Raw genomic sequence first — 10,994 nt, 5'->3', positions numbered from 1 at the left:
TGCATCGCGTTATATGTTGATTTGGTGCCACGTGAGGTAAGGCGTGCCCCTGCACCGCGTTATATGCTGACATGGAATACACGCGGCCTCTGGGACGCGCCTTACGCCACGTAGGGGTATAGCGCAGGGCAGGGGACGCGTCATACCTTTAACTGATATAATTATATAAGGCGCAGTGCAGGTACCGCGTCTTGTATAATTATAGCAATTTTTCTCGGCTATAAATACCTTTCTCCCCCGGTTAAGTTCCTTACATCTCATCACATCTCTCCTCTCAACTTATGAATTAATACAACAATTCCGTCAACGAGTCAATAATTATGACAATTTTCTCATATTTGATTTAGAAGTTCGTGAGATTTTTCGTTATAAGGTAATTTTGTTATAATTTTTTTATTATACTTATTGTTTATTATGATTATTTGAAAAAAATATTATACTAATTATTTTCAATTAATTTTTGTGTTTGTAAAATTGGAAAGTGGGAGCATACGTCGAAATAGTTTTACGGTGCAGGTAATAATATAAAATTATATTATTTAAATTATTTACGTTGATGTTTAAAAATTTTATTGTGTTATATTTTCGTTCATATATTATTTATTTAATCAGGTTTGTTTCAGTTATTTTTTTGCAGATATAATATTGTCGCACTTTTAAACTCAAAGAATGGCGCGACTTTCAGCTATTGTTTATTATAATGGTGAAATTCGAGAAGATGAAACCGGAGTTGTTTCCGTATCAAATGAGCGTGTTAAAATATCATTCAAGAGAAACATAACTCTTGAGGAGCTGATAACGAAGATTTCGAGGAAATTCATGTTGAAAGTAGTAGAAGAATGTCGTCGTTGCAGTACAGATTTCCAACATCATTATTGCCATTAACTTATACAGCGTTCGAACTTTCAAACAATGATGATGTTGAAATGATGGTTGAAGCTCAAAGTAATTATTTAGACGCCGATATTGAGATGTATGCATATTTTGTTCAAGTGCATACTGTTTGGGGTCAATCATTAAGCTTCCACTATGGGCTAGCTAAACAAGTTGATCAAGTTGACAGTCCGACTACAGTAATGTGTAATGATTTTAATGCCATAATGGGGAGACATTCATCCGCAACTCCTTACGATATGTACTGAGGTGGGTCAACGAATAATCCGTATGGCAACACCGCGTCCAGTTCAAGGGGAAGGCATTCATCTGCAAATTTCTTTGACTATATGGAGATGTCATCGACGCAACCATCTGTGCAGTTTCCATTTGACACGATAACTTCAAGCTCCAGGGGGAGGCATTCGACTGCGAGCTTTTTCGATCTCAATGTCGATATGCCTTCTAGTTCAAGGGGAAGGCGTGCAAGTAGTAGGTTATTCGACCTAAATGTGGAGCACATGGAGGAACCATCATCTCCACCAGAAGAACCGCTTCATGAGCCTGGTGTGGATGGTGCTGAGACTGGACTATTCATTCACCCAGAATCACCGTAATTCAACTCCGATGATGATGAAGTTCTAGGAAATGTGGCACAACTGACCCTCCTGCACACATTATGAAGCTGATTATGGTGCAATGTACGGGCCAGAATTTGTGGATATATCACATCTCGGTGACTATGGATATTACTCATCAATAAATAATGGTGAGTTGTCTTTAGCCGTGGAGTTTTCAAGCAAAGAAGAAGCGGTGATGGCTATAAAAAATTACAATATCCGTAATTCTATTCAGTCCAGAGTCAACTGATCCACGACCGAAAAATATGTATGTTATTGTGCCCGACGCGAAAATGGATGCAATTGGATAGTTCACGTATCAAAAATGAAGAGGAAAAACAACATATGGGAACTAAAGTATACAACAATCCTCACACATGTTGTGTTGGAAGGGTCAACCAAGATCATCCCAACTTGGACTCTGAAATGATATGACAAGCCATCATGCCCATGGTAAAAACAAGCTCTCATATAGCTGTTGCAGTGTTGATTTTAGTTATACAATCGCAGTATGGGTACACTATCTCCTATAAAAAAGCTTGGTTGGAAAAACAAAATATCATTATCAAACTTCATGGCAAATGAGATGCATCTTACAACGAACTTCCAGGTTGGTTTAGACTGGTGCGGACGTTGAATCCTGGGACAATTGTGGTCTTTGAAACCTCCTATGCATACCATAATGATAGAGTTCTTCATGATCGATGTCAATTCTACCGAGTTTTTTGGAGTTACCCACATTGTGTTAATACTGTCAAATATTGCAAGAATGTGGTCCAGATCGACGAGACTTTCTTGTATGGAAAATACAAGCAAGTTTTATTATTGGCAGTTGTCCAATATGGCAATCAAAATATTCTTCCAGTTGCTTTTGCTCTTGTCGAAGGATAAGATACAAATTCTTGGGCTTTTTTCCTCCGAAATTTACGTGCACATATTATCACGAGGGAAAATATATGTCATTTCAGATTGCGGAGCTGAGATCAAAGCAGCAATGGAGTCTTTGGGTCTAATGTGGCAACCACCCTTTGTCCAACATAGGTATTGTCTCCGACACATTGCTGTGAACTACCATGGAAGGCACAAGAAGAATGATGAGTGTCAATTAATTGTGTGCATGGGTAAGTGAAACTGATGTAGTTTGTTTTCTTTCAATCGTTTTAATTTTGCAAAGAAAGCAAGTTAGTAAGTTATACATTTTTTTATCAGGTTACGAACTACTTCCTCGAACGTTTAAATCAATGCTTCAAGATTTACGGGCGAAGAACGAGGAATGTAACACCCCCCAACCCGTACCCGACCCGGATACGAGTCCGAGGTGTCACATTGACTTTTCAAACTTTGACTCTTGACAAAATTCAAAGAAAATTTAAAACTTTCCTTAGAGTAAAAGCAGTTTAGTTATATAATTTGACCACAATAACCAAAATCGATCAGAGCATATTTAACTCAATCAATTAGTACATGCCAACTATATTCAAAATAACAAAAATCATTTTAACTCATCTATTTTCTGATCTGAAATATTGCAAGGGAGATGCTGACCTGTATTGCTCCTCACAGCTTCCATATTCACTTTCTGTAACCTGCGTGTGAAACACTCACACGCTAAGTCGATGACTTAGTGAGGCATAAAGAAAACACATCTAATGGAATTCATACCCACTAATCATGCATGACTGTTTTATGCTATCAAATTATACAACTCATTTACATATACATCAACATATATTCATGTATATTATGTAACAGATATCATAACCCCTATCACACATATATCATATCATGCACACATCATATCACAAATCATATACATATATCACATACATTGTTCTCATATCACCAAGACATATATGCACTTCTACCATGTCACGAGAAATACACATATCATTATATCAAATTATGTTCTCTTTTCAAAGCCCATGTACACATGTGAGAACTATAGATATGTGAGTCTATAGAGGTTGTGCACTATGCTGTCACCACAGCTCGTATAATTGCACTGAAGTGCAACGTAGAATTGCACCGGAGTGCCGCGTAGAATTGCACCGTAGTGCCATATAATAATGTCCATAAGGACTACATATCATTCCTTAAGAATCATATACATATACTAGGGATCAAGTATGTGTCTCACCATACTTCACACATGTTCCAAAGAATACATATATGTCCCAAATGACCACATATCATTCCTTAAGAATCATATACATATGCCAAGGATCAAGTATGTGTCTCACCAGACTTCACACATGTTCCAAAGAATACATATATGTCCCGAAGGACCGCGTAGACCCTCAACTCTTGGTATGCCAACTATACCCCTAGCTCTCAAGACACATAACATGGGCATTTTCTTTTATACTTATCCTTTCACATAACACATAGTTCAATTACTCATAGAACATTTTCATATGAGTCACATTTACATGTCACATAGCTTATATACTTTATCACGTAGTTACCTAGATCCATATCATATAACATATATCCCAAAGTGCACATAATCACATATATCATATCATATAGCTTAGATCATTTCTCAAATATTCATATAAACATACATATCATATCTTGTTCACATATGATCATATATGCTTCATATAACACATAGAAACACCTATAACACTTTCTCATAGCTTATATCAATTTTCAGAGTCCTTTCATATTACCTGATGACATATATCATAGGGATATATAATAACGGATATCATATTATCTACCTTATGCTCCATTTCTTTGTATTCCCTTAGATTATAAATTATGTCGTATTTCTAAACATATATCATTTAATAGTATTTTTATTTAGGTACTAATTTAATCTCTTTACTTAATTCAATTTCATATATTCATTATAATCTTTTCATATAGCTCCATTATACTAATTCTCATAATAAATCATACCACTATGTACTTGTCCAACTCATGTTTACCTAGTTCATATCACTTCTTATAAACTCACTTTCATCATATTTTCCTATTATTACATATTTTATCTCATAACCATGTATCCACATAGTTTTATATTTCATTATCATATTACATATATTTGTTCTCCTATGACTCTTAATAAACATCTATTTCTATTTCCCTACATCTCTCGACTTATCTTCTATATTCCTATAATTTCATAACTTATTTTATATCATTTTCCCTTTTCACTCACATAAACCATCTATTTATTTAGTTCAATTTCTCATGACTTCCACAATACTCTTTAATAAAACTTTGTAGCTCTTCACTTTAATACATAAACCATAGTTTCCTTTAATTTATCAATCTTCTCTATATAACTTATGTATCCTTATTTATGCCCTCGAATTCATAATATTCTTTTAGAGTCTCCTAACATTTCTCGTATAATCACTTATACCATATCATATGACTTATACTTGATTATCTTATTCTCTCATGTTCATTTCATTTCTTATGACTCTATCATATAACTTATTCCATGTTCTTCCATTATTACATAATAAAGTCTTACATAAATCATATAGCATATACAAAGCATATCATTATTTTTAGTCATGCATACATACAATCAATGTAATACATATAATCACATATAGTTATAACCAACACATAAGCATGTCTATGACTTCATGCATATTACTCTAGGAAATAGACTCATCGCAAGTCTTATTTCCATTAAACACTACATGTCACTAGTATGCACTCACCTTGGCCTCACTAGTCAATTCCAATCTCTTATCTTTCCCTTGATCGATCTTACTTGCCAAATGTTCCGGAATTGCTTTACGAGCAGAATATACATAAATGTACATTTTGAGGCAATCATTAGATACCTACACCTTGTAATTGGATACTAGCAACTTAAACGAACTTATTAAACTCATATTCATAATTTTCCTTTAGGGGGTATCGATTCCCTACTGGGGGTATCGATACCCTAATGACATTATGGAATTCTATCGTTTGAGAGGGTATCGGTACCCCTTTGAATGGGTACCGATTCCCCCTAACCCAGAAATCATTTTTCAGCACGAAAATTACTTCATTTCCTCTCAAACACTTCATATATCATCCCCTTTCTTATTCTTAACTTACATATACATGCTTAAACTCATTACTACTCATTCAATACATCTTTAACTTCAAAATCTAATTCTCTACATATAATTCAAGAATCACACTAATTTTTCTTCTTGTTCTAAATTTAATTCTATCACTTCATATCTCTTAATTCAACCATTGACAAGTCAAATTTATCTTCCAATTTGAGTAAAGAACTCTATTCCAGAATTTCATTCAAAAACTCTTAATCTTTAATCCCTCCTAATTCCACCATCCTTTGTTTTTTAAGATGATTTAAGCTTTCCTTAAGCTTAATTATCATCCAATAATCATAACCAAACTTTTAGTTGAACAAATAATCAACTAATGAAGAAACTTACCTTTGCTTATGGCTTCACGGTGGAAAAGAAGAGAAGTCTGGAACTCTCTCATATTTCCCACGTTTATAATACTAAAAAAGGAAGATAAAAATCTTTCCCATGAAAAGACCATTTTTGCCCCTTTAGTTCATCCATCTTTGCTATTTAATCCAATATTAAAATTCTTTACTTAAATCCCAAGACTTTTAAATTTCATTTCTAAATTGAACACAAAACTTTCAAAATTTACTATTTAGTCACTGACCCTGATTTGGGATATTACAAATCTTCCCTCCTTTAAAGAAAATTCGTCCTCGAATTTTCACTGCATGCCTTTATAATATCACGTCTTCTAATATTTTCATGTTGCTTCCCTTAATATTTCCTGCCACCTCTACAACCTACCATTTTCCCATACTCAATTCTTCATATACGTCCACATCTTTATAAGTCCATATAATATTATTCATTATATAGATAGCACCAAATCCTTAATCCTCACTATTATGGATCAATTGATCTTTTCCATCATTCTATATGTGCTTTGCATATAAATCAAGCTTTTGCTCATTTCTTAATTCTTGTAAGTATTATTATACACACAATCTTTTCATATAACTCTTACGTATTTGTTCAAAGAATAATCACCCATTCTCGTTCTTCTAATAATTGAAAATTGTATTATTTCAATATCAACTTATAACTTATATCTCAATATACCTCTTGTCTTACTTGATCTTTTAACCTCCATCTTTGTCTTTTCCTATCCCTTTATTCTTTCATTCCTTCCAACATCACAATCTCCTTATAACATAGATCACATCTTTTTCTTCAGGCTCTCATACTCTTTTCATATCGTTTATACTTATCCCTGATTACTGATCTTCATCGCATCTTCATAAATTTGATAATTTGCTTTACTTATACATAATCTCATTTTTTTTACCATCTCTTGTACTTGTATTTTCTTCCTCAAAGCTCCTTTTTAAACATACCAATACTTATTTCCTTGCCTACATCATATTTATATGATCAAAACCATATCCAAATCCACATCATACTTGATTAACTTAACTTTATATTTTCTTCAAATCTTATAACTTTATTATCCATACTATTACAATTAATCAGTCACAACTTTTCCAATTTAGGGCATAAGCCCTAATCAGACTAATCATATTCATTTTCTCAGTTGAAATCCAACCAGTGCAATTTACTCACTTATCCAGCCCACACTCTTATCCGTATACAATATTATTCTCTTGTTTCCTCTATTACCTTACATTTTCGTGATCAAAATACATAATCGTGTCTCAATTCACACCCTACTTAATTAATTTACCATGACATCATCTTCTAATCCTTTACCTTTGATACACTTACCATCACATAATTATGTTAGTTACCACCAATTATTCCAACCTAAAGCATAAACATTCATCGAATCATTCAAATACATTCATTCCAGTCGGAATTATCTCAGCAATAGTTTACTTAACTTATCAAATCCACATTTGTTATGATCCAAATATACAATTGTATCCAGATCCACCTCATCTTTGGTTTTTCTGTTCTGACAATATCTCAAAATCTTATAATTCACAGACATTTTCCATCACATAATCTGGTTAGTCAAAGCTAACTCTTTTCATCTAGAATGCAAACCCTTATTATAGCCACACTCTTGCTTATACACAATATTATCCAATTGTCTTAAATTCATAAACTCTATCTCCATATCTCTTATACACTTGTCACTGATGCATCTATTCTTGAATTCTTATACAAATACTCACCACATCCTTTGATCTTTTTAACAATCTTATAGTGACACTTGTTCACCATATTCTAACTTATCCACATAATAACAAAACTACTCAATATCGTGTTTCCGATTCAAAACAATGAAAACTTTCTATCATTATTCAGATATGATTTCAGCTTTCTGAAATCAACTTTTGATCTTACTAGGCATTTCATGAGGTGTCCGCTCTTCATCCTGCCTGGCCAGGGCAGGTGAATAGCTATCACAGTCAGGAATATCACCTTTCACTTACTTCGAAATTATCATGATCGGATTTCTACTGTATTAAACTATTCTTATTCTATTAGCAAGACAACATACTCCTTACACTATCAGATTAGAAATTTTTCACTCTATGTTGGCATATACACATTTTATGACACTTTGGACTTCGGTTTATGCCGAGAATCGGCTAAACCTTAGCTCTGATACCATTTAATGTAACACCCCCTAACCCGTACCCGACCCGGATACGAGTCTGAGGTGTCACATTGACTTTTCAAACTTTGACTCTTGACAAAATTCAAAGAAAATTTAAAACTTTCCTTAGAGTAAAAGCAGTTTAGTTACATAATTTGACCACAATAACCAAAATCGATCAGAGCATATTTAACTCAATCAATTAGTACATGCCAACTATATTCAAAATAACAAAAATCATTTAACTCATCTATTTTCTGATCTGAAATCTTGTAAGGGAGATGCTGACATGTATTGCTCCTCACAGCTTCCATATTCACTTTCTGTAACCTGCGTGTGAAACACTCACACGCTAAGTCGATGACTTAGTGAGGCATAAAGAAAACACATCTAATGGAATTCATACCCACTAATCATGCATGACTGTTTTATACTATCAAATTATACAACTCATTTACATATACATCAACATATATTCATGTATATTATGTAACAGATACCATAACCCATATCACACATATATCATATCATGCACACATCATATCACAAATCATATACATATATCACATACATTGTTCTCATAACACCAAGATATATATGCACTTCTACCATGTCACGATAAATACACATATCATTATATCAAATTATGTTATCTTTTCAAAGCCCATGTACACATGTGAGAACTATAGATATGCGAGTCTATAGAGGTTGTGTACTATGCTGTCACCACAGCTCGTATAATTGCACCGAAGTGCCACGTAGAATTATACCGGAGTGCCGCGTAGAATTGCACCGTAGTGCCATAAAATAATGTCCATAAGGACTACATATCATTCCTTAAGAATCATATACATATACTATGGATCAAGTATGTGTATCACCAGACTTCACACATGTTCCAAAGAATACATATATGTCCCGAAGAACCACATATCATTCCTTAAGAATCATATACACATGCCAAGGATCAAGTATGTGTCTCACCAGACTTCACACATGTTCCAAAGAATACATATATGTCCCGAAGGACCGTGTAGACCCTCAACTCTTGGCATGCCAACTATACCCCTAGCTCTCAAGACACATAACATGGGCATTTTCTTTTATACTTATCCTTTCACATAACACATAGTTTAATTACTCATAGAACATTTTCATAAGAGTCACATTTACATGTCACATAGCTTATATACTTTCTCACGTAGTTACCTAGATCCATATCATATAACATATATCCCAAAGTGCACATAATCACATATATCATATCATATAGCTTAGATCATTTCTCAGATATTCATATAAACATACATATCATATCTTGTTCACATATGATCATATATGCTTCATATAACATATAGAAACACCTATAACACTTTCTCATAGCTTATATCAATTTTCAGAGTCCTTTCATATTACCTGATGACATATATCATATAGATATAATAATGGATATCATATTATCTACCTTATGCTCCATTTATTTGTATTCCCTTAGATTATAAATTATGTCGTATTTCTAAACATATATCATTTAATAGTATTTTTATTTAGGTACTAATTTAATCTCTTTACTTAATTCAATTTCATATATTCATTATAATCTTTTCATATAGCTCCATTATACTAATTCTCATAATAAATCATACCACTATGTACTTGTCCAACTCATGTTTACCTAGTTCATATCACTTCTTATAAACTCACTTTCATCATATTTTCCTATTATTACATATTTTATCTCATAACCATGTATCCACATAGTCTTATATTTCATTATCATATTACATATATTTGTTCTCCTATGACTCTTAATAAACATCTATTTCTATTTCCCTACATCTCTCGACTTATCTTCTATATTCCTATAATTTCATAACTTATTTTATATCATTTTCCCTTTTCACTCACATAAACCATCTATTTATTTAGTTCAATTTCTCATGACTTCCACAATACTCTTAAATAAAACTGTGTAGCTCTTCACTTTAATACATAAACCATAGTTTCTTTTAATTTATCAATCTTCTCTATATAACTTATGTATCCTTATTTATACCCACGAATTCATACTATTCTCTTAGAGTCTCCTAACATTTCTCGTATAATCACTTATACCATATCATATGACTTATACTTGATTATCTTATTCTCTCATGTTCATTTCATTTCTTATGACTCTATCATATAACTTATTCCATGTTCTTCTATTATTACATAATAAAGTCTTACATAAATCATATAGCATATACAAAGCATATCATTATCTTTAGTCATGCATACATACAATCAATGTAATGCATATAATCACATATAGTTATAACCAACACATAATCATGTCTATGACTTCATGCATATTACTCTGGGAAATAGACTCATCGCAAGTCTTATTTCCATTAAACACTATATGTCACTAGTATGCACTCACCTTGGCCTCACTAGTCAATTCCAATCTCTTATCTTTCCCTTGATCGATCTTACTTGCCAAATGTTCCGGAATTTCTTTACGCGCAGAATCTACATAAATGTACATTTTGAGGCAATCATTAGATACCTACACCTTGTAATTGGATACTAGTAACTTAAACGAACTTATTAAACTCATATTCACAGTTTTCTTTTAGGGGGTATCGATTCCCTACTGAGGGTATCGATACCCTCATGACATTCTGGAATTCTGTCGTTTGAGAGGGTATCGGTACCCCTTTGAATGGGTACCGATTCCCCCTAACCCAGAAATCATTTTTCAGCACGAAAATTACTTCATTTCCTCTCAAACACTTCATATATCATCCCATTTCTTATTCTTAACTTACATATACATGCTTAAACTCATTACTACTCATTCAATACATCTTTAACTTCAAAATCTAATTCTCTACA

This window comes from Hibiscus syriacus, unplaced genomic scaffold (genome assembly GCF_006381635.1).
Source record: "Hibiscus syriacus cultivar Baekdansim isolate YM2019G1 unplaced genomic scaffold, ASM638163v2 tig00111398_pilon, whole genome shotgun sequence".
NCBI classification, from domain to species: Eukaryota; Viridiplantae; Streptophyta; class Magnoliopsida; order Malvales; family Malvaceae; genus Hibiscus; species Hibiscus syriacus.
The sequence above is the reverse complement of the archived record's forward strand: the minus strand, read 5'-3'. Positions refer to the sequence as shown.